This window comes from Cupressus sempervirens, chromosome 4 (assembly GCF_028749045.1).
Source record: "Cupressus sempervirens isolate cs-2001-9-10 chromosome 4, ASM2874904v1, whole genome shotgun sequence".
NCBI lineage: Eukaryota > Viridiplantae > Streptophyta > Pinopsida > Cupressales > Cupressaceae > Cupressus > Cupressus sempervirens.
Genome location: NC_143121.1, coordinates 28,012,879 through 28,035,198, shown reverse-complemented (window position 1 = coordinate 28,035,198; position 22,320 = coordinate 28,012,879). Strand labels below are relative to the sequence as shown.

At 34.0% G+C, this 22,320-nt stretch overlaps 1 pseudogene; it reads right to left on the bottom strand.

Annotated features, from left to right (window-relative positions):
• Positions 1 to 568: 568 nt before the first annotated feature.
• On the bottom strand, positions 569 to 18,749 carry LOC149559787 (U-box domain-containing protein 13-like; annotated as a pseudogene).
• Positions 18,750 to 22,320: the final 3,571 nt, after the last annotated feature.

Here is a 22,320-nt window from a genome sequence, read left to right as displayed (position 1 = left end):
TGGAGATCAAATTCAAACCAGATAGATAAAAAATGTGTCAAAAACCATTTTCTTAAACAAGTGCAATAAAGAAATGACAATCAGATCAATGACTAGTTGATGAGAATAAGAAAAGGAGTGCAAGAATCTTTACTTCACTAAATCAAAGAACTACATTTAGAAAGAGTGTGTTATATCAAATCCTTAATGCTATTTTGATGTGTTTATGTGGATGTCAAATACTTTGAAAAACATAGGATATTTATATTATTACTAAACAATTTTCTTTTATGTCTTATGGTGGTAATATAGGGCTTGATGAGCCATTACATTCATGTTGGTAATGAAAATAAGAAAAGAAAGGATTATGGAAGCATCCAACACCTCTATTTAAAATATAAAATGTATAACTAGTTGACTAGGTTCACACCTATCTCTCACCCTCAACAAAGTCATCCAGATATTATAGATCTTGCAAAATGCTTCTGTAAAATGCACTTTTTTTATTAGGTTGCTTCCCTTGGACAAGGAATTTCACTAGAGGTAAAATTATTAAGCAAGTATATCTCTCTCATTTTCCCATAAACATCTATTCTCGATACTCAACAAGAAATGCCATTAGAGGAGGGCCAACTCCAGCCCGAATAGCCCTAGATTTGTTTCCTAAAGCTAAGTTGACAAATTGAAAAGTATAGTAGCAACATCCTTTTTTCCCCTTGGTGTTCCATCATGTAGTAGATCACCCAAAGGAGGGATGTCTCTGAAAGGTCCAATTATAGTCTTGTTCTTATCTATAATAGATAAGCTAAAAAGAGTCGCAATGATTTCTCTTGGTTCTGTGTTACCATTATTTAAGACTTCTATTACATAACTAATGGCTTCTTCTTGAACAATCAATCCTTTCTTACTACTATGAATAGATAAATTTAGAAGGGCAAACACTACACGCTCTTGAATTTGTGCATTAGTTGTTGATAACAATTTTACCAATTGCAAAATAGCTCCTATTTTCACAATTAAAATTCTATTATATGAATTCCTCTTTGCAAGTAATAGAATTTCTTCTACAACAACTCTTTGCACATTTATCTCTCTCCTATAGATTTTTAAAAAAATATATTGATACCTCTCTTATCTTCAAAACAAATATCAAAGTTGTTACTCTCCATAAACTCAAGCCACTGGAGCTAACTTTTCTTGGTACTTAAACACCATAGTTTCACACCATTACGGAATTATGCTTTGAGGTAAATAATTTAGTGTCAAAACTATGTGAGGAAAGATTTGTTGAGTTGTGAGGCATGTTTTATGGCCTTAATTGATCCATTTCTTAATGTATAATTGATCACATGTTTTTCCTATAAAAACAATTATAGTCATCAATTCTAATAAAATTTGACAACGAAAATGTTTTGGAATAGTAGGGGTAGTTTCTAAAGAAAGACGTTCGAGACCATACTTATCTCCTTCTTGGTTCACAATCTCCTGAATACTTTTCATCCTCTTTAGTACAGTTAGATAATATGTTCAGCAGTTTCACTCATATTGTTGCCTCTTTCTTTCATGAATTTTTTCACTTCCCTTGACTTTGTTACTAAATAAAAAGTTGTAGATACATAAAAATTATCTACTAGCCTTTCTAGAACAACAAAATCTACATTTCTACAATCCTTATGTGAGTGGAATCGTGATATCCATGAAAATCTTAATATCTTGTTGTATCAACTCTTCCCTTAGATCTATTTAATTGGAGGTGCATTAATTCGACCTGTACTTCAACTTCATCAAAAAAAAAAATAGTAAATTATAAGGCAAGATATCTAGAGTATGACTTAGTTCCTTAATTGATTCCCAAAACATTCCTTTGATTTTCTCGCTCTCCAACACCAAATAGAGTTTGCTACCATCATGATGGAGTTGAAGTAAAGATTTATCAGATTACATGGTCTTTTCTAAGCAAGAAATGTAGGGAAGAGAATCTCAACACAAAGATCCTCTTCCATGGTGCATGTCTTTTAATTCTTCAAAAAGAGGTAGTATCAATTTAATTATTCTTACTAAAGTTAAACAATCCTTCTAGGTTTTCCTGTAATGATCAATCTGAGGTATTTTGTAATGCCTACCCCTACTTGATTTTCATGTTGTATTGTCAAATTCTTTTAGGCCAGTTTTCAAATTCTGTTATATTATTATCGATACTTGGTTACCTGTTTTGATTATATGTCATTTCATACTCAGTTGATTTGGCTGATGAGTTGTTCACCTATTTCATGTGTTTATCTTTATCCTTTCAATGATGATATATGTATGTTTAGTTAGTGATTTCAGTTATCTTTTGATAGTTAGACAGATGGAATATTTATATGCAGTTCTATGGATGCTTACCCCATATTTGCATGTGTATGGTATGTGTGTGTGTGTTTGTGTGTGTGTTTTCTTTATGTGTAACATTTCTAATGTGGTTGAGGAAGGGAGTCATAGTCACCTGCTACTAAGGATCTACACGATGAACAACTTCCTGTCATTACCTATTTAGTTTAGAATATTTTGTTTGTACATGTGTGGATTTTATGTAGATTGTAGGTATCAAGTATCGACTTTCCTGAATTGCCAAGATGAGCATACCCTATTGTAATATTTCAATGGTACAAGTGGGGAGATAATGATTGAGTCCAAATACTAACCTAAGCCAATTATCCTAGAAAATAGTACAAGTATCTAAGTTAGTTTTACCTTTCTGAATTCATCAAGTGATAGTGAATTTCTGATTTTGACCCTGTTGTTTGATTTAGTTTTATGTTCTGAATGATAGGTTTTCTTATTTAGTCTTGTGGGCATGTGGTGATTTTTTGTTATAATTAAACCAAATTAAAAGATAATTTAATGGAAATTTAATAAAGAAAATTCAGTGTTTAATTATATTTAATTAATTGAAAAATTAATTAAATAAAAGAATTAAATTTAAAACATTATATTAAAGTTCTATTTTTGACATATTTATATTTATTTAATTTAAGAATAATTATTTAAGACTTTTATTTTTATAATAAACTTTAAATAACATTATTAGTTAAATTAATAAATATATTATTAAAACGTCTCGTGAATTAATTAAATAAAAGTATGAAACTTAAAGATAAAGTTATGGTTCTAATTTAGGCGTAGTTATATTTATTTACTTTAATTATTATTATTTAGGAGTTTTATTTTAAATAATAAACTACAAATAATATTATTAGTTGAATTAATAAATATATTATTCAAACATCTTGTAATTAACTAGAGAGAAAAAATTATTTAATTAAATTGCATAAAGTGTATGGAAGAAATTAAAATGTAATAATTAATTAAAGAGAGAAAGAAAATTAATCTAATAAAGATATATTAAATATCTAAAAGTGTTGTGAATGAAAAGGTCAAAGATAACAACTAATAAATAGTAATTGATCAATGAGTTCCCTCTCCTAATTACACAATTAGAGCTCCAAATTTAGGGGAGAACTCTTTATTAAAGATCGTGTGATTGCACAATCAGAGCCCCAAATTAAGGGAGAACTCTTTATCAAAGATCTAGAGCTCATTTTGCAATTACATGAGTTTTGGAGGAGCAATTTTCAAAGAGGAAGGTTTTCAAATAAAGGGAACTATTGCATGTTCTATGTGTTTGTCGTTTTAGCATCAAATCCAAGTAGGATCTTGTGGTTTATTTGAATAGTGATTTTTCGTTCTTCAAACTTCTGTCTTCTCTGTGTTTGTTGCATGTTTTGGTTTTCAAAATATTATTAGGTTGAAACCCTAGTATGTGAGTTGATTGTTCTCTGATTGAGAAATATTTGTTTATGATTTGAGTATTTAAAAACCCTCATATTGAAATTATTGCTCTTCATTTTTTGAAAATATCTGTGAATAAATTTTTGTTCTAAAACCCTTGTATGCGAACTATCATTCTTCAATTGACATAAATTTGTATTTGAGTTGGAAACTAGAAACCCTCATTTGATGAATTAGATAATTTGTAGTTTGAATCAATTAAGAAATTTGTATTTCTAGGATAGGGTTTGGGAAGTTTCTATTTTTAGTAAGTTTTCACTTTTGGAAAGTTTACATTTTTAGCAAGTTTCTATTTCAGGAAAGTTCTATTTTTAGTAAATTTCTATTTGTGGGAAGTTTATATTTTTAGTAGGTTTCCATTTTGGGAAAGTCTCTATTTCTAACAGGTTTCTATTTCAGGAAAGTTTTTATTTTTAGCATGTGTCTATTTTTGGAAAGTTTATATTTTTAATAGGTTCCATTTTTTAAAAGTTTCTATTTTTGAAAAGTTTCTATTTTAGTAGCTTTCTATTTTTGGAAAGTTTCTATTTTAGTAGGTTTCCATTTTTGACAAGGTTCTATTTTTAGCAAGCTTCTATGTTTGGAATTTTGTATTTTTAGCAAGTTTCTATTTTGGAAAGTTTCTATTTTTAGTAGGTTTCTATTTTTGGAAGTTTCTATTTTTAGCAGGTTACTATTTTTGAAAAGTTTATATTTTTAGTAGCTTTCCATTTTTGGAAAGTTTCTATTTTTATAGGTTACTATTGGTCTCAGATTGGTGTTGATAATTGAGTGTAAACACACTTAATCAATTTCCAAGATGATGCTGAGTATAATACAGATGCCAAGCTATAGTATGTGCCAAGCCAGAAATTCAACAGGTGTCGAGTAAACTTTAGGTGCCGAACAAGTATCAAGTGATGAGTGATAAGTGATGTCGAGTCACTATAGGTGTCGAGCAAAGTATAGATGCCGAGTGAGATAGAGTAACTATAGATGTCGAGTGAGATAGAATTCTTATATGTGTCAAGCATTAACAATCAGTAAGTGTCGAGTCAATAAGTGTCGAGTAACACAAAATCAGCATATGAGTTTGTGCCTTCATAAACTTGATGTAATTTTTGAGCTGACTAAAGATGAATCTCCAAGGATCTTAAAGATAAGATTGAATCTTTTACATTCCCTATGTAATCAACATGTAGCCAATAAGAAAAATGGAAAAAGTATGCAACCAATAGGAAAAGTTAAACAATTGAGCAGGAAAAGAAGGATGAATATTGATCGTACATTCATACCTAATCCTAAGGCTTCGAAACCTTTAAAAGGAGGATGAAATTCCATAATTTGTGTGTGTGTAAGAGAGAGATATGGGAGAATGCTAGAGAAGTTCAAAAGGGTATAAGGACTTAGATTCTAGGAAGAGCAACATTGTATAATTCAGTTTGTTAGAACAGAGCATCAACACTTCGAGCACAGACATATCAGATCAAATTGAGCAGAACAAGGATCTGGAATTAGCAATCAAAGATTGTAAGTCATTAGATTCTAATAATATCTAGCCATTGTATTAGGAATGAAAATCCTATGATGATAGGTTCGAATAATAGCCATGTTGTAAGCCTTTCAACAAGGTGTTAAATCTTTTAGCAGGGTAACATTCAAAGTGAGTATTTGTAAATCCTTTAACCAAGTCATTTTTAACAGGGTGTAAAGCCTTTAATAGGGTAGGCCTCTCATAGGGAAGACCATTGGAAGTGGTCAGACTTTGTAGCCTTAAACAGTTACATATTGCTAAAGTGATAATTTGTGGGTGTCCTCCCCACCCCAATTTTACCTTCTCATTTTGGAGGGTTTCTATGTGATCAAAATCTTGTGTTATATATTTTCATGCATGTCTTTACTTTTATGTTAATTAGATGTGGTAGATGCATGTGAACAATCTCAGCTAAAAGTTTTAAAATGTTAAAGTTAGTTACTTCTTATTCACCCCGCCCCCCCCCCCCCCCAAGAAATAAATCTTCCCATTTGTAAATTCTAACAATTGGTATTAGAGCCAAGTTCTCAAAAGAAGGAGCTTTATAGCTTGGAGAAAATATTTATAAATGGAAGTCTACAAACTTGGGAAGGTCATAGAAATCTAGGTGATTGATATACAACTTGCTCTACATACTTTAGAAGAAGCTAGGGAAGAACTGAGGAAATATTTAAAAAGAAAAAAAGAGATTGCCATAGCTAAGAATTATACACAATACAAGGAGATTGACACCTCAAAATTTCTTGCAAATGGAGATTCCAAAGAGTTTGATGTAGCAATAGTAGACCTAATGGAGAAGAATAGAGCTCAAGTTGAAGAGATCAAAACTCTCAAGACTGAACAGGAATCACAAGTCATGATGCTTTGTGAAGTGACTAAATAGAACAAAAGAGCCATTGAAATAAGGCTATGATAGAAGATGACAAGAGAAACCTTGCTAATAGATTGGAAGAAAAGTCAATTGAACTTGCAAGAATTTCAAACATGCAGCTAGACACCCTAAGTCAGATGATGAATGCACATCATGAATTAAATGTCAAGGATATCGATATCTCCACACTGAAGATGAAAAACGAACAACTACAAAATGACCTAAAAAGAGAGAAGGAAATTGTAGAGAGATTTAATAAACCTAATGAGGCCATCAAGTACTTTGAATAGCTACTAAAATCACTAAAAGCTAACAATGATACGTCAGGACAAGGATACACCAGCACTGAAAAAGGATAGTCATCCAAGACTGTAGAAGAAAGAAGTAACAAAGGTAAGAACACTAAACCTAATTGCCATTTTTGTGGTAAAAAAGGACATACCTCTAATGTGTGCAGGAGAAAGAATGCCCCTTAGCATGACAAACCTAAGAATGTGCGTCACTATCACAAGTGCAACAAGCAAGGACATCAAGCACATGACTACAGGACTAGGACTATCAAAACACCAAGATTTGAAGGTCACTGCTACAATTGCAAGAAGTATGGACATAGAGCTTTTGAGTGCAGATCAAAACCTATGTGGACACCTAATCAGGCAACAAGGAGAAATAATCATGGACATCACTACAATTGGGACTACAACACCAGGTATAGCTACCATTACTGTCAAGAATATGGACACATCCTTGAAAATTACATAAGAACACATTTCAGTGGAAACTATAGTAGATGGATCAGCCAAACTGCATGCTTCAATTGTTTGAAGACTGGTCATATCAGTAGGAACTTCCTAACAAGGTAAGGCACCCAATTCAAAGTTCAACAAAGGAAAAGAGAAGGTAGATGTTCAACACATCAAAAGAGAAATGAATAAGACATGGAAGAATAAAGATGGGAGTAGCACATCAAATGAAACTTCACCTAAAAGGTCAAGTGGTCACATTTCATCCAACTAAGCAAAGGAAGGTATGTGGGACTAATATACAAAGCTTTATCATACATCAGTTCCAAGACAAGTAAGTAATGAAAAGAAGAGATCAGCATGAACAGAGATACAAAGTTAAAATTTTAAGATTTCATAAGTGTTGTCGAGTTACCTTCAGATGTCAAGTAAAATTCCAATATATGCCAAGTTGATTGCCAAAGAAAGTAGAAGCTAAATGATTAGTCATAGCTGAATTGGTAATGGAAGCCAAGTGAAGAGAAATTTTAGTTGAAGCTGAGTAAGAGAAACTCTAGTATATGACAAGTGGTGGAAAGAAAATGGAAGCTAAGTAATGCAAAAATGCTTAAGAAGCTGAGTGGACAGTTGTAAACACACTAAGCATTTAATGCTGCAAAATAAGGGTATATAATTGCATTTTGAACCATTTTTCTTCATCACAAAAAAAAGAGCAAAAATGAAGAAGAGTGTAGAATGATTTCAAAGTAGAGAATCCAGCATTTGAGCTGATTCTAATAGAGATTTAGGTTAGTTTCATCAATTTCAAAGTATTTACACTCTGTCAAGTTATGCAGTTTTAAATTTCTTCATGTTTAAACCCTAGATAGAAGAAAATGGCCTCCAGTTCTAGGAAACCTTAGGAGAAAGAGTCATTTGAGGTCCAACTTGTCTCAAATGAAGTTAAACAACCTAGTTTCTAGCCAATCCCTAAAGTTGCACACAAAAATGACCCAGCCAAAGCCCTATCTGTCATTTCTCTAAGGTAGTTATGGTCCAAGATGTTAGGAGGTGTTATAATTGTAAGATTAGTGTTATAGGAAAGATGGAGATAAGAGAACCATATGAGAGATTGTGTGAAAATAGAGTTTTGAAGGAAGAGTACCAAATCATTAAGAGGAAGGGTTTAACTCATGCCCTAGAATTCCCCATTGTCTTTAAAACCGGATGGATTAGAATTTTTCTTAGCAGGATTCATGATGGAAGTTTATGGTTAGAGGATGGCCCAATAAAGATATCAAAGAGGATTATTCATAGGGTAATCGGGTATCCAACCCTAGATCAGCCCAAGACCCTCAGAAGTGATTCTAAGGAAGCAATTGAGAAGAACATAGGAGCCAAATGGAACAAGAGAGGAATGACTAGAGATACTATCCAAGACCCTCTTGTTGACTTTGGTCTTAGAATTATTTCTCACAAGTTTTATCAATCCAACAGACTTAACATTGTACCTTGAATTGCAGTGGATGTTGGCTACAAATTAGTCAAAAAGGATCATAATTATGATCTTACAGAATTGCAATTGCAACAAATCAATGAAAACCTAGGAGCAATAAGGAGAACCAAGGGAGCACAGTACAAATTTGGTGTAAAATTGATTTGTATATTCTTCTATGTACAAAAATGAATTTTCATCCTTTGGTAAAGTTAGCTCGAAAACCAATAGGTCTATAACAGCTCAAGTAAATGAATATATTGAACAAGTGGGAGCTAATTTTGAAACTCTTATAACTAGCTATTTTGAGGATTTCAAGAAGTCCATAAAACAAAGGCTAAGGATACTAGTTTCATTGGTAGAACAAAATGTAAAAGATGTATGTTTTCTTGTAGATATTGATTATACTTACATACAAACAGCCATACCAAGGGTTAGATGGGTAAGACCTCTTGGATATGAGATAAACATAGATTAGGCATCTACAGCTATAATTGCATTATTAGCAAAAGAAGTGGACAAAAGTGCACCACATTTTGGGACTTATAATGTGGTAAGATCAAAAGTGGATATTGAGTTAAAGACTACATCCACATTGAAGAAAAAAGACAAACTTGTGAAGAAGTTAAAGTCTAAATTTGGTGAGGGTATTGCTGAAGAAGATGATGATGAAGAAGTTGATGATGGTGAAGAAGAACAAGGACAAGAGCCATTAGCACTGACCCAAGGCATTGGTAAGGATGTAGAAGAAGAAGAAGGTGTTGAGAAAGAAGCACCAAAGGTAGAACCTAAGAAAAGAAAGGCACAAAAATAGCCTACTGCATAGCCCAAAGGGAAGAAGAAAGCAGCTAAGATAAGCCCAACCAAGCCTACTACAAGGGCAGACACAAGGGCTACAACAAAGGTAGCCAAGGAACAAGAGAAGCAGAAAGCTACACAACAAGAAGGGCCTATAGAAAAGAAAAGAAGAAAATATGTTGCACCCCTAGAGTCAGATGAAGAGGAGACGGAATCTAACAATTAACAATTCAAAGTGGTAAGACATTCCACCAAATCTAACTTGGAAAATATTTGTGATAATATTAGGGATAATGTAGATTTGTCAAGATTAAAGATATTTATTTTAATAAGTTCAGTGGAGAAGAGCATAACATAGTGGAAGATTCTATCTACACTATGATGCCAAGTTCAAGACTACTCCACTTGAATTGGATAATTCTATGCCTAAGGAGGTAAGCTCCATTGTTGAAAATAAATGGCATTATTGCCTAAAAATGGAGAAGAAAATAAGGGAGTTAACACTAGCTCGGGTAATGCTAGACCTTACAAAAGGTCAAATAAGCAAGGCTACTAAGAATCATGGGAGCAAATTTGTACCCAAATACAGAGCCTTTAGTATTCTATAGAATAAAATTGAGGATGTTGTAAAGAAGTCCACACAAATGTGGAAATTGATTTATGGGATAACTACAGTCAAAGAAGGACAAGAAGATCCCTTTGAGGGAAGGAATGATGATGAGGAAGGAGAGGAAAATGAGGAGGAAGAATGATGACGATACGCTCTGATACCACTAATGTAGATACGCTCTGATACCACTAATGTAGATACGGCTCTGATACCATTGAAAAAGGGCCACACCACCCTTACCAACTCACAACCAAGAATGCAACAATATGAAGACAAAGAGAGATAAAATTCTTCCCAAAAAAAATTTATTATACTTGACAATCCAATAGCAATTACAATAACATTTCTACAAGATCTCTCAATATCCAATCCAAACCCAAGTTAGTCCAGATCCACACTCTGGTAGAAACCTCCAAGATCTCAACTTGTACTCGCAAGCCACCAAGCAACCTCCTTGTTTCTAAACCACAGCCACTAGCTCTTCTCCAACCTTATCCAAGATCCAAGTGTAAACTGCCTCACATTCGGCACTCTATCTACACACTCACAAGTCCACCACAATCCTGCTGTAAACTGCCTCACATTCGGTGCTCTGTTCACAGACTCAAGAAAACTCACTCTTCACTTTCTCTTATCTCAAGCTTCTCCTTGAGCTTCCACTTCTCAAGCTTCTACTTCTCAAGCTTCCACTTCTCAAGCTTTCACCTTCTTCTTGAGCTTCTACTCCTCAAGCTACTCCTTGAGCTTCTATTTCTTGAACTTGATTACAAATGATAATAAGCCTTGCTTAAATAGGCACTTCTAACCCAAGACATTACAAACACAACCAATGTGGGATAAAAGGTAAATACAACTACCTTTAAATAAATATTAAATTCCCACCCAAATACAACTAAGCACCCAACAAATATTAAATACATGATTTAAGGAGTTTTCCACAAACTTCTAAAATGCCACCTACACACCTCAATTAATGGAATGACAACTATTTTTATTATTTTCTATTTATGCCACCCATGCACCTTGAAAATAAAAATTCCTCTTTTCTCCATTTTTTCTATTTTCAATTTTTTTTTTTTCTTTCTATTATCCCAATAATTTTTCCATGCAAGATGCTCCTGCATCAGACTCCCCCGGTAGATAGAAAAGTGTATCCCACACTTTGACACAAAAAAAGAAAGATCTACCACCATCTTCATCTTTACCAAAGGTTTCCACCTCAACGGGGACAACAAAACCACCATGCAAATCCTCCACACTAGCATCTCAACCATCCAATGCTCATTCCCAGGAACAAACTGAACATAATGCTTCAACAGAAAACTCTCATCCACATCAGCAACTAGTGAATTCACACTCATAGCAACAAACCCCACATCAACCAAAACAAACTCCATATCAGCACCAACATGTAGATCTCCATCAATACATGCCAAACTCTCAACACCAACAACCTCATTGCTCACAAAATGCTCTGCAATACATAACTCACTGCCAACACCAATCGAATCATCCACGACCAAGTGCTCTGCAACATACAAGTCATCACCAACATCAACTAGATCATCCACGACCAAATGCTCTATAGTCTCCATGTCAGACTCAACCAACTGATCATGAAAACCAATCTCCATCCCAACATCAACAACATTAGGAATATCTTCAGCAACAACCTCTAGTTGCTCTACAAGTTCTGCATCAGACTCCACAATCTAATCAACAAAACCATCCTCTTCCACCTTGACCTTCTTAGCTTGATTAGCCAATCTAGTATCCAACAGAGAAATCATCTTAGAAAAATTCCTCTCCACTATATCATGAATTTTCGCAATCATCTTAGGGTCCAATCCTCTTGGAGCCATCTTCCAAGATCTTTGTAAACCCTCTGCAACAAATCCTTCCTACACTTCTTGTGACAACCTTGAATTGTTTGCAAGTCAAATCACAACCTGCCACCTCGCACAAACAATCAAGAACCACATCACAAGTCTAGGACAATAGATTTGCAATCCACCAGCTCTCCACAATCATGCCTCAACAAGTTTGGTCTTCCCAAGGTCCTGGTACAAACTGCCTCAGCTTCGGCGATCTGTTTACACGCTTAGGAACTCCCACTCTAATAAACTTCACCCAACCAAGGTCCTAGTACAAAATGCCTCACACTTCGACGATCTGCTTGTACACTCAGGAACTCCTGCTCTGATACCACTGATGACGGTACACTCTGATACCACTAATGTAGATACGCTCTGATACCACTAATGTAGATACGGCTCTGATACCACTGAAAAAGGGCCACACCACCCTTACCAACTCACAACCAAGAATGCAACAATATGAAGACAAAGAGAGATAAAATGCTTCCCAAAAAAATTTTATTATACTTGACAATCCAATAGCAATTACAATAACATTTCTACAAGATCTCTCAATATCCAATCCAAACCCAAGTTAGTCTAGATCCACACTCTGGTAGAAACCTCCAAGATCTCAACTTGTGCTCGCAAGCCACCAAGCAACCTCCTTGTTTCTAAACCACAGCCACTAGCTCTTCTCCAACCTTATCCAAGATCCAAGTGTAAACTGCCTCACATTCGGCGCTTTGTCTACACACTCACAAGTCCACCACAATCCTGCTGTAAACTGCCTCACATTCGGCACTCTGTTCATAGACTCAGGAAAACTCACTCTTCACTTTCTCCTCTCTCAAGCTTCTCCTTAAGCTTCCACTTCTCAAGCTTCTACTTCTCAAGCTTCCACTTCTCAAGCTTTCACCTTCTTCTTGAGCTTCTACTCCTCAAGCTACTCCTTGAGCTTCTATTTCTTGAACTTGATTACAAATGATAATAAGCCTTGCTTAAATAGGCACTTCTAACCCAAGACATTACAAACACAACCAATGTGGGATAAAAGGTAAATACAACTACCTTTAAATAAATATTAAATTCCCACCCAAATACAACTAAGCACCCAACAAATATTAAATACATGATTTAAAGAACTTTTCACAAACTTCTAAAATGCCACCTACACACCTCGATTAATGGAATGACAACTATTTTTATTATTTTCTATTTATGCCACCCATGCACCTTGAAAATAGAAATTCCTCTTTTCTCAATTTTTCCTATTTTCAAATTTTTTTTTTTTTTTTTCTTTCTATTTTCCCAATAATTTTTCCATGCAAGATGCTCCTGAATCAAAGAAGGAGAGAAAGAGAAAGAAGAGGTTACAGTGGAGGAGAAAACAAAAAAAGGTGATGAGGCAACAGATGAGGAGCAGCAACAAGAATAGAGTGTCTAACACACACAATTTCCACCACCAAGTCCTCCACATGCACCACCTACATCTAAAATGAAAGTAATTTTGAAGGATGTTCCTAACACTTTAGGTCAGAACATTAATCCACTAACTGCAAAGGATCTCAAAAAGATCCTTCACCAAACAACATTGCAATCATAGTTGTGCACAAATCCAGTTTTGGTGAGTGTAGAGGAATTGCAAAAAGTTATAGCTGAAATAACTAAGGCGAAGGTGAATACACAAGAACCACCTTCACAACCTCCTACAACTACAAGTGATCAACCAAAAGAGAAAGCAGCACAAGACACAATTGCTAAGGTTGATTCCACAACGACAATAACTTCAACTGCTAAGGAGTCAGCAATGGAGCAGATAGGACAAAAGGATCCTATAGCACAAAGCCAAGGTGCACCTCGTCTAATCACCATAATTGATCAAGGTAGAAGTAAAAAAGAAAAGAAAGAGGAGAAAACCCCAAGGAAAGAGAGCAAGACGTAATACAGACATTGGTTAATTTTCCTACTACAAGGACTCCTATCAAGCAGCTAGCATTGATGCAGTACGACTACAAATTTCAGCACCAGGCTCAATCTCCACCAAGGTAGCAAGGGTACTTCACTATGGAGACCTTGCACTTGATGAAGAGATAGTCATACCAAGTTATGACTACAAGACAATGAATCTAGCATAGATCAATGAAGTGAAAGAGGCACTGAAAATGAAAAAGAAGAGAAATGAGTATAGACAGAGGCAAGAATTAATAGAAATCAAAGAAATCTTTCTTGATGCATTCAGCTTGCCATTACCTGATGAAACAAAGCCCATTATGGAGTAACTATCCAACATAATGGACCAAGTACAAAATGAAGACCTTGATACCAATGTTAAATTATTGGAATGGTCTGAGAAGAAATTTCAAATGAAATTCAATGAGAAAATATCTAGTGAGATAGCACTATCACAAGTGGACCTAGCTAAGAAGGTGGAGAAGGTGAAAACAATACTTGAGAACATATTCTCATTAGAATCCAAACTATGTGACTCTTCATATTTCACACAAGAGACTAGCCAAAGAATATTTAGCTTGGAGAGGAACCTTAAGATATCAAGCACACAACTACCTAAGGATCCATCTCAAAGTGAGAAGAATTTTGCCACAATGCTTCACACTCAGAAGGAGTTAGTTGTATTAATAGTAGAAGAGGCTAGTATTAAGGACAAATTAATATAGATTTAGTCTATAATAACCCCACATCTAGAAGTATTGCATAAAGAGATGGCCTATGCAGAATTTTTTTTGAAGAAATATCCAAATCTTTCTATATTAGATGGTCTAGTACGTCTTGTAGCAGAGATAATCATCTAGCTCAAAGCATTGGAAATTTCCTTAGACAATCGGGATGCTTCTCTAAAGATGATAATGGAGACAAATAAAACATTTTTTGGCTAAATATTCCATTCATTCTTAGGACCCTTTAACATAAGTATCAAAAAGAGGGAGATAGTACATTATGTAGATAAAGGGGGATATAATAAGTTGGGGGAGATAATAAATGAGACCCAAAGGAGAATGAATACCAAAGGGAAGAGATTTAATAATTTGGGGGAGATCATAAACAAGACCCAAAGGAGAATGAATACTAAAGGGAAGAAATTCAAATTTTGAATTTTGAGGAGAGATAAGGAGATATAGCCAAAAAGATACAAAAACTACAAGGAGATGTGTAGAAAGGGGGAGCAAAAATAAAGGGGGAGTACAAACAAAAATAAAGCAAATAGAAATAGAGGCAAAGGAATGATAAGGTAGATAATGGAAACAGCATGAGACAAATCCAGCATAAGGAATTTTGGATACAGAAATGGCACACCAGCTCAGGGGGAGTTACAAGTTTTTTAAGGTATATATAGTCTTCTACAAAATTTTGAACAAGTTTTTGAAGTTTTGTACATATGCCGAACAAGATCTGTATTATACTCATAGCAATCAGATTCATAATGCTTAGTTAAGTGTTTTTGCCACTCATGTCAAAGGGGGAGATTGTTGGTCTTAGACTGATTTTGACAATTGAGTGTCAACACACTTAATCAATTTCCAAGATGATGCCATGTATAATATAGATGCCGAGCTATAGTATGTGCCAAGCTAGAAATTCAACAAGTTTTGAGTAAACTTCAGGTGCCAAGCAAGTATCAAGTGTTGAGTGATAAGTGATGTCAAGTCACTATAGGTGACGAGCAAAGTATAGATGCCAAACAAGACTGAGTTACTATAGATGTTGAGTGAGATAGAATTCCTATATGTGTCGAGCATTAGCAATCAGTAAGTGTCGAGTAACATAAAATTAGCATATGAGTTTATGCCTTCATAAACTCAGATATAAACCATTTTTGAGCTAACTAAAGATGAATCTCGAAGGATCTTAAAGATAAGATCGAATCTTTTACATTCACTATGTAATCAGCATGCAACTAATAAGAAAAATGGAGAAGGCATGCAACCAATAGAAAAAGTGAAAGAATTGAGCAAGAAAAGAAGGATGAATATTGATCGTAGATTCATACCTAACCCTAAGGCTTTGAAACCTTTAAAAGGAGGATGAAACTCCATAATTTGTGTGTGTGTGTGTGTAAGAGAGATATATGGGAGAATGCTAGAGAAGTTCAGAAGCGTGTAAGGACTTAGAGAAGGAAGAGCAACATTACAAAATTCAATTTGTTAGAACATAGCATCAACACTTCAAGCAAAGACATATTAGATTAAGGAAGGATCAGATCAAATTGAGCAGAACAAGGATCTGGAATCAGCAATCAAAGATTGTAAGTCATCAAGTCATTAGATTCTAATACTTTCTAGCCATTTGTATTAGGAATGAAAATCCTATGATGATAGGCTGGTTTAACAGCGATGTTGTAAGCATTTCGACAAGGTGCTCAATCCTTTAACAAGGTAACATTCCAAGTGAGTGTTTGTAAATCCTTTAACCAAGTCGCTTTTAATAGGGTCTAAAGCCTTTAACAGGGCAGGCCTTTCACAGTGCAGACCATTGGAAGTGTTCAGACTTTGTAGCCTTAAATAGTTACATATTGTTGCAATGATAATTTGTGGGTGTCATCCCCACCCCAGTTTTACCTTTTCATTTTGGAGGGTTTTTGGGTGATCAAAATCTTATGCTATCTATATTCATGCATCTCTTTATTTTATGTTAATTAGATGTGGTAGATGCATGTGAACGATCTCAACTAAAAGTTTTAAAATTTTAAAGTTAGTTAATTCTGATTCAAACCCACCCCACCCCCCACACTCTTAGAAGTAAATCTTCCCATTTGTAAATTCCAACAATTTCTATTTTCAACAATTTTCCTTTTTTGGGAAATTTTTTCAAAAGTTTAATAAATTTAAAATTATTGTGGTAATTATTGATTATTATTATTAATTTTAATAAGTATTGTTAAAATTTAAAATTTAATTATTTGAAAATTTGATTTATTACTTTATTATTTGAATATAATTCTAAAGTAAATTAAAAATCAAAGAAATTAATTGGGAGAATTAATGTTTTCTTTTATAAACCTGGATGTGTTTATATGGTTCAAATATATGAAAATGATTTGTAATACTAGGGAAATTTTATTATTAGAAAACTTTAGTAATTATATTTCTTTGAGAAAATGAAAATTGAAACTCTATTTGAGATTGCAAGCATTATGAATTGATATATTGATAACAAAACTGAAAACTTGAAACCCTATAAGTGAAAATGGAACTGGTGTGTTTTCAAAACCTAATATATTGTGAAAGTAATTTTTGTATGCACTATTTTTATGATGTGTGATTTTACTGTTGGGTGTCGAGTTGACTTAGCTTTGACCAAATCAGGATGTATACCAGAGGCTTGAGAGTTTTGTTTTGTGATGTCATGATGATGTTTTGATTATGATCTTTCATACTCAACCATAGTAATGTGTCTTGTATTCTTTATGAGGTGTTTTGATATATTGATTGTTATTTCTTTCCAGTGTTCTTGTGTGAAATTGAGGTGAATGTTGTACCTATATGATTTAACCTTTGACTCTTCAATTATTTGTTTTTGAATTACTTTCCAATCACTTGTATAGGATTGAGGTGATTGTATAATTTATTTTTGGTGATGTCATGTTATAACGTGGATTGGTTTATGTGTACTTGATTTTGGGATCAATCCTATTAGGATGATCATTGGCAGAATCTGTGATTATGACTAGTATTTTTGATACTTGTCAGTTGCTTGTTTAAGAACTGATGGATGGTATGTGGTCTTTTGTGATTTTTTTAATTTACTGAGCATGGGGTAGATTATTTGTATGTCATGTTGGGAGGTGGCTTTCAATGAAGGCTGAGGCCCTAAAGAGGCTGACGAGTAACCCATTGTAAGTTATTTAATAAGTGATAACATTTCATTAAATGGATTTTAAATGAACTAATAAGAGTCATTTTTTTCCTTTTCCATGCCTCGAGTGCTAGTACATGCTAGGATGGGAGTAGAGAGGACACTTGGTTGTGACCATGCTTCATTAGTGTGCCTTGTCAATATGAAAGGATGATAGTGCCGCATAGAGTCACTAGGGGGCTAAAGGATTAATAGACTAGTTGGGTAACCCTAGAGTTGGTTCATACAATGACACTTGCCCATATGCATGATAGATTTCCTATGTGTCTATGTTGCCTCTAGGATTAGTTGATACTTGTGTCTTGGTACCATTTGAGATAGTTTTCTTTGAAGTGATTCCTTGAACATAGATGTTGGTTTTGATTTGTGAGTTTGTTATCTGTTTGGGACTTGAGTTTATCTCCTCAGCATGGTTGGAGTTGACCTTTTTGGGTTCTACGAGGTTGGGTGGTAGTTTTTATTATACCATTGAGATCCGACCGTCAGTGCCATTGCTAGATGTGTTTGTGCAGATGTTCCTTTCTATCTAATCTTATATTTCCATGTTGGATGGTTATACTCTAAGTGTATTGTATTTGATCTCATGTATCTTACAGATGATGTAACCCATTTTATGATGTATATTATTTCAGATCTTCATACCTTATGACCTGTATAGTGGATGATGGTGCATTATGATTATTGTCAAGTGGCATTCAAGATGACTATATTTTTTAAATGGAATTTATATTCATAGTTATTCTTTAATATGGATATGTTAAATATTGTTTTTAGTATTAATTAAAATTAAATGTTATACATCGTCATGGGACCCTTAAGAGTTGTAACATGTTTATATGTTGTTGTATATGAGTGTATGTTAATTGCTTTTTCTATTCTATAACTTAAGTTATTATCTTTATCTTTAAAAAAAAAAAAAAAAAATTGTCAAACTAAGTAAAAATTTATGTTAACTTCTTTTGGGTCACATGGTAGGGTGTTACAAATTTTATTTACCAAGTTAATCAAGGAATGGCATTGAGGAGGAGGAAGTGGTAACATTGGTGGTGACCCATAATGGTTATCTTTTCCTTGGAGCATGTTCTCATTAAATTTTTTATTTATAAATGTTGATGTTGCATCTGTGGACAAAGAAGAAGAACAAGTTGAATTTTCCATTTCAGGTTCATCAACTGTCTTCCAAAAAGGTACTCTTTTTATTTGATTTGTTTATATTTCAAACTATTCCAACTCCTCCTTACAAACCATTGTCTCTTTCATATGATAATATTGTTGAAGTGCATGAATTATATAGAACTTAGCCAACCATATCACTCGGTACCAAGATCAAATCAAATGTATTAAGCATATTTGTGTAATGATATATACAATCAAGTTAATGACTTAATAGATCACCTAGACATTCAACATTATGAGTGTGGTTATAATGTTGTCGAATTTGAATTGACTTGACAATACTAAGAAAAATTTTTGGTATATAGTACATATGACATTAAATTTGATTTGATTGTTAGGAAAAAATAGACTTCCTCAAGCTAGAAATAGAGCTAATCTGGGTCGATTTCTTATGGTTTCACTTTGAGTTTTGGATAGGATAAAAATAGGTAACATCTTAACAAGATCCTGATTATTGCAAGGTGAAAATAAAAAATAATTTTTGCTTCTTCAGTTTGAAAAGAAATTCAATATGAGGAAATACTTCAACATACAATTTTAAATTATTTTCAAAAGAAGTTGAAAACGATCAACTTTATTCAATTTTGTATACCTATTTTATAAAGGGTTCCTATTTGATTAATGAGAAAATTACAAACTGATAACAATCTTTCATTTTTACTTCCTATTCTATAGATAAATGGCTTCTTTCCATTATTTTGTTAGAATAGATAAACCCTACAATTTTGTAAGTTTTCTTTTGAAATATATTTATGCAACAAAATAGGGGTTTTAAGAGAACATATTTTTCTCTGGTTCTATACTGAGCTAAACAAAAACTCTAACAAAATTACTCTACAATATTTTATATTTCTAAATTCTTTAAGTTGGACTATTAGTTCTATTTGTTTCACTTCAGAATTTCTAGTTTTTTACATATTGTTGTGTCAAAGCCACACTATTTGGGAGTAAATCATTCACCCTAATATATGGTATCTAAATTGATAGGTAAAACTGAAAAATTGTGAACACTAGTTCTAATATGCTCAAGCAGTTAGTTTGATGCAGGAGTATCCTGGGTGTAAGAGCAATCTTGCATCACCCAAAAATATTTTATTTTTAGTCTTTTCTATTTTAATAAGGACTAGTAGATAAGGTGGTTACTATTTATGGGAACTTGCTATTTTTAGTAAGTTTGTCATATGAACTCGGAATGTTTTATTTTCTACTAGGAAGGTTCATTTTAGAGTTATAAGCCTAGCATGAAAATCTCATTGCTCCAGCTTAAGTATCAGAGAAGTTATTGCTGATTTTCGATGGAAACATTTGCAGAAAAATCTCTAGGCTCACTGTTGGAGGCCTTAGAGTGCCCAGATGATGTCCACAAAATTGACGGAAGGCCTGTAGATCAAGAGCTGGGGTTTCCGAAAAGAAATGGTTATAATAGCCAATCAGAGCAACGATTTGAGAGTTATGACTTTCTGAAGCTGGGCTATCCAAAATATCTAAAATAATTGTCAAAGATTTATTTGGCCGACTCTATATGTATTGTTAGGATCTGTCAGCTCTAGGTATTAAGTTTCATTATCTAGAACCTTCTCGGGCACCATAAAATTGCCTATTTAAGAAAGGCCCAAACATTGTCTAGGATAGCTCTGGGTGTAGCTCGCATCTTGTCTTGTAGATGATTTTAATGGAGGCACCCATGTGGGTTAGCATATTATACTTGTGAATTTTGTAATACTGCATTTGTAGCACAAATAAGAAGTCCATATTTTGTTCTAACATTTGCTAATTTTTTTCTTTGTTTTTGTTATGATTTTATGGTATTAACGAGAGCACCCTTCATCAAGAAGAAAATTCAAGGGTTAAAGGAAGTGGGAAAATCTGTTCAAGAATATACCAAAGAGTTCTATTGAGTTCTCATTAGAACTGGCCATGCAAAAGCTGATATGGAGAAAATAGCTTGTTATCTTAATGGGTTAAGGACAAGCATTTAGAACAAGTTGAGTCTGGTTTGAATGAATAGTATTAAGGAAGCATACTAATTTTCCCTAAAAGTTGAGGAAAAACTGAGCAAGAAGTTTGACAACAAGAATAGTGGAAGAGGTCGTGGTGGAAGATCTGGCAGACGATCTTATGGTAGCCGAAAAGATGATCAAAAGAACAAGGATGAGGTAGGAAGTAGTATTCATAACTAGCGAGGAAACAATTCCAATCATTTATATGATCATAACAATAGAGATTAGAGAGCAAGAGGTAGAGGACAAAGATCTAGAAGAGGAGGCTTTTGTGGGAAATTTTTTCATTGTGGAGAAGAAGGGTATAGAGCATTTGAATCTACCTAGTGCCAAGGAAGGACATATCAAATAATAGAAGATCAAGCCAAAGTTTCACATGTTGATGAAGATGTCAGATAGTCACATTCTAAAGATGTTGAAAGAAGAGAATTCCTAGTTAACAAAAGAGTCTTGCTAAGTGGTGAGAATGAACCTAATCAAAGAAGGGGCTTGTTTCACACAAGGTGCAGATGTGAAGATAATGTTGTGATGCGATCATTGATGGTAGTAGTATTGACAATCTATTGTTAGAAATGATGGTCACCAAATTGAAGTTGAAGAGGTAGAAACACCCACATCCATATCATATTGCTTAGGTGCAAGATGACCACAAGGTCATGGTCAATAAGCAGTGCTCAGTGAAGTCCAGGATTGGAATCTACTAGGATGAGATACCTTGCAATATCATACCTATGGACATATGTCATATGTTGTTGGGTAGGCCATGGCAGTTTTATAGGCATGTTGTACATGATGGGCGAGCAAATACCAACACTCTGACCAAGGATGGAGTGAAACCTAAGTTGAAGTCATTGAAGGAGAAAGAAGAAAAGGTATGTAGAGCTACTAGAATATGTTTTGTTAATGGAAAAGAGTTTCTGAAAGGTATGAAGCATGAGCATATGTGTTTTGCTATAATTCCAAAAGATAGTAAAGAAGAAGTAGAGGAGGTACCTATGGAAGTTGCAAATATTTTGGGAGAGTTTTCTAATATTGTATTAGATAATATACCTGATGGATTGTCCCCAATGAGGAAGATCGGTCACCAAATGGATTTGGTTCCAAGAGCCAGTTTTCCAAACAAGGCATGGCATAGAATGACACCAATAGAAAGTGAAGAGTTGAATAGACAAGTTCATGAGTTATTGCAAAAGGGGTTGATTTGAGAGAGTCTAAGTCCATGTGTTGTACTAGAAATATTAGCACCAAAGAAGAATGGAGGATGGAGGTTGTGCATCGATTCTCATGATATCAAAAAGATCACAATCAAGTATAGATTTCCATTGCCAAGGATGGATGATATTATGGACTATTTGAGTGGAGCTACGTATTTCATAAAGAAAGATTTAAAGAGTGGGTACTATCAAATTCACATTAGAGAAGGTGATGAGTGGAAGACTTCTTTCAAGACCAAAGAAGGGTTGTACAAGTGGTTATTCATGCCTTTTGGGCTAACCAATTCACCAAGCACTTTCATGCAGCTCATGAATGAGGTACTAAAGGAGTTTCTGGGTAAGTTTGTCATTGTTTACCTAGATGATATACTGATCTTTAGT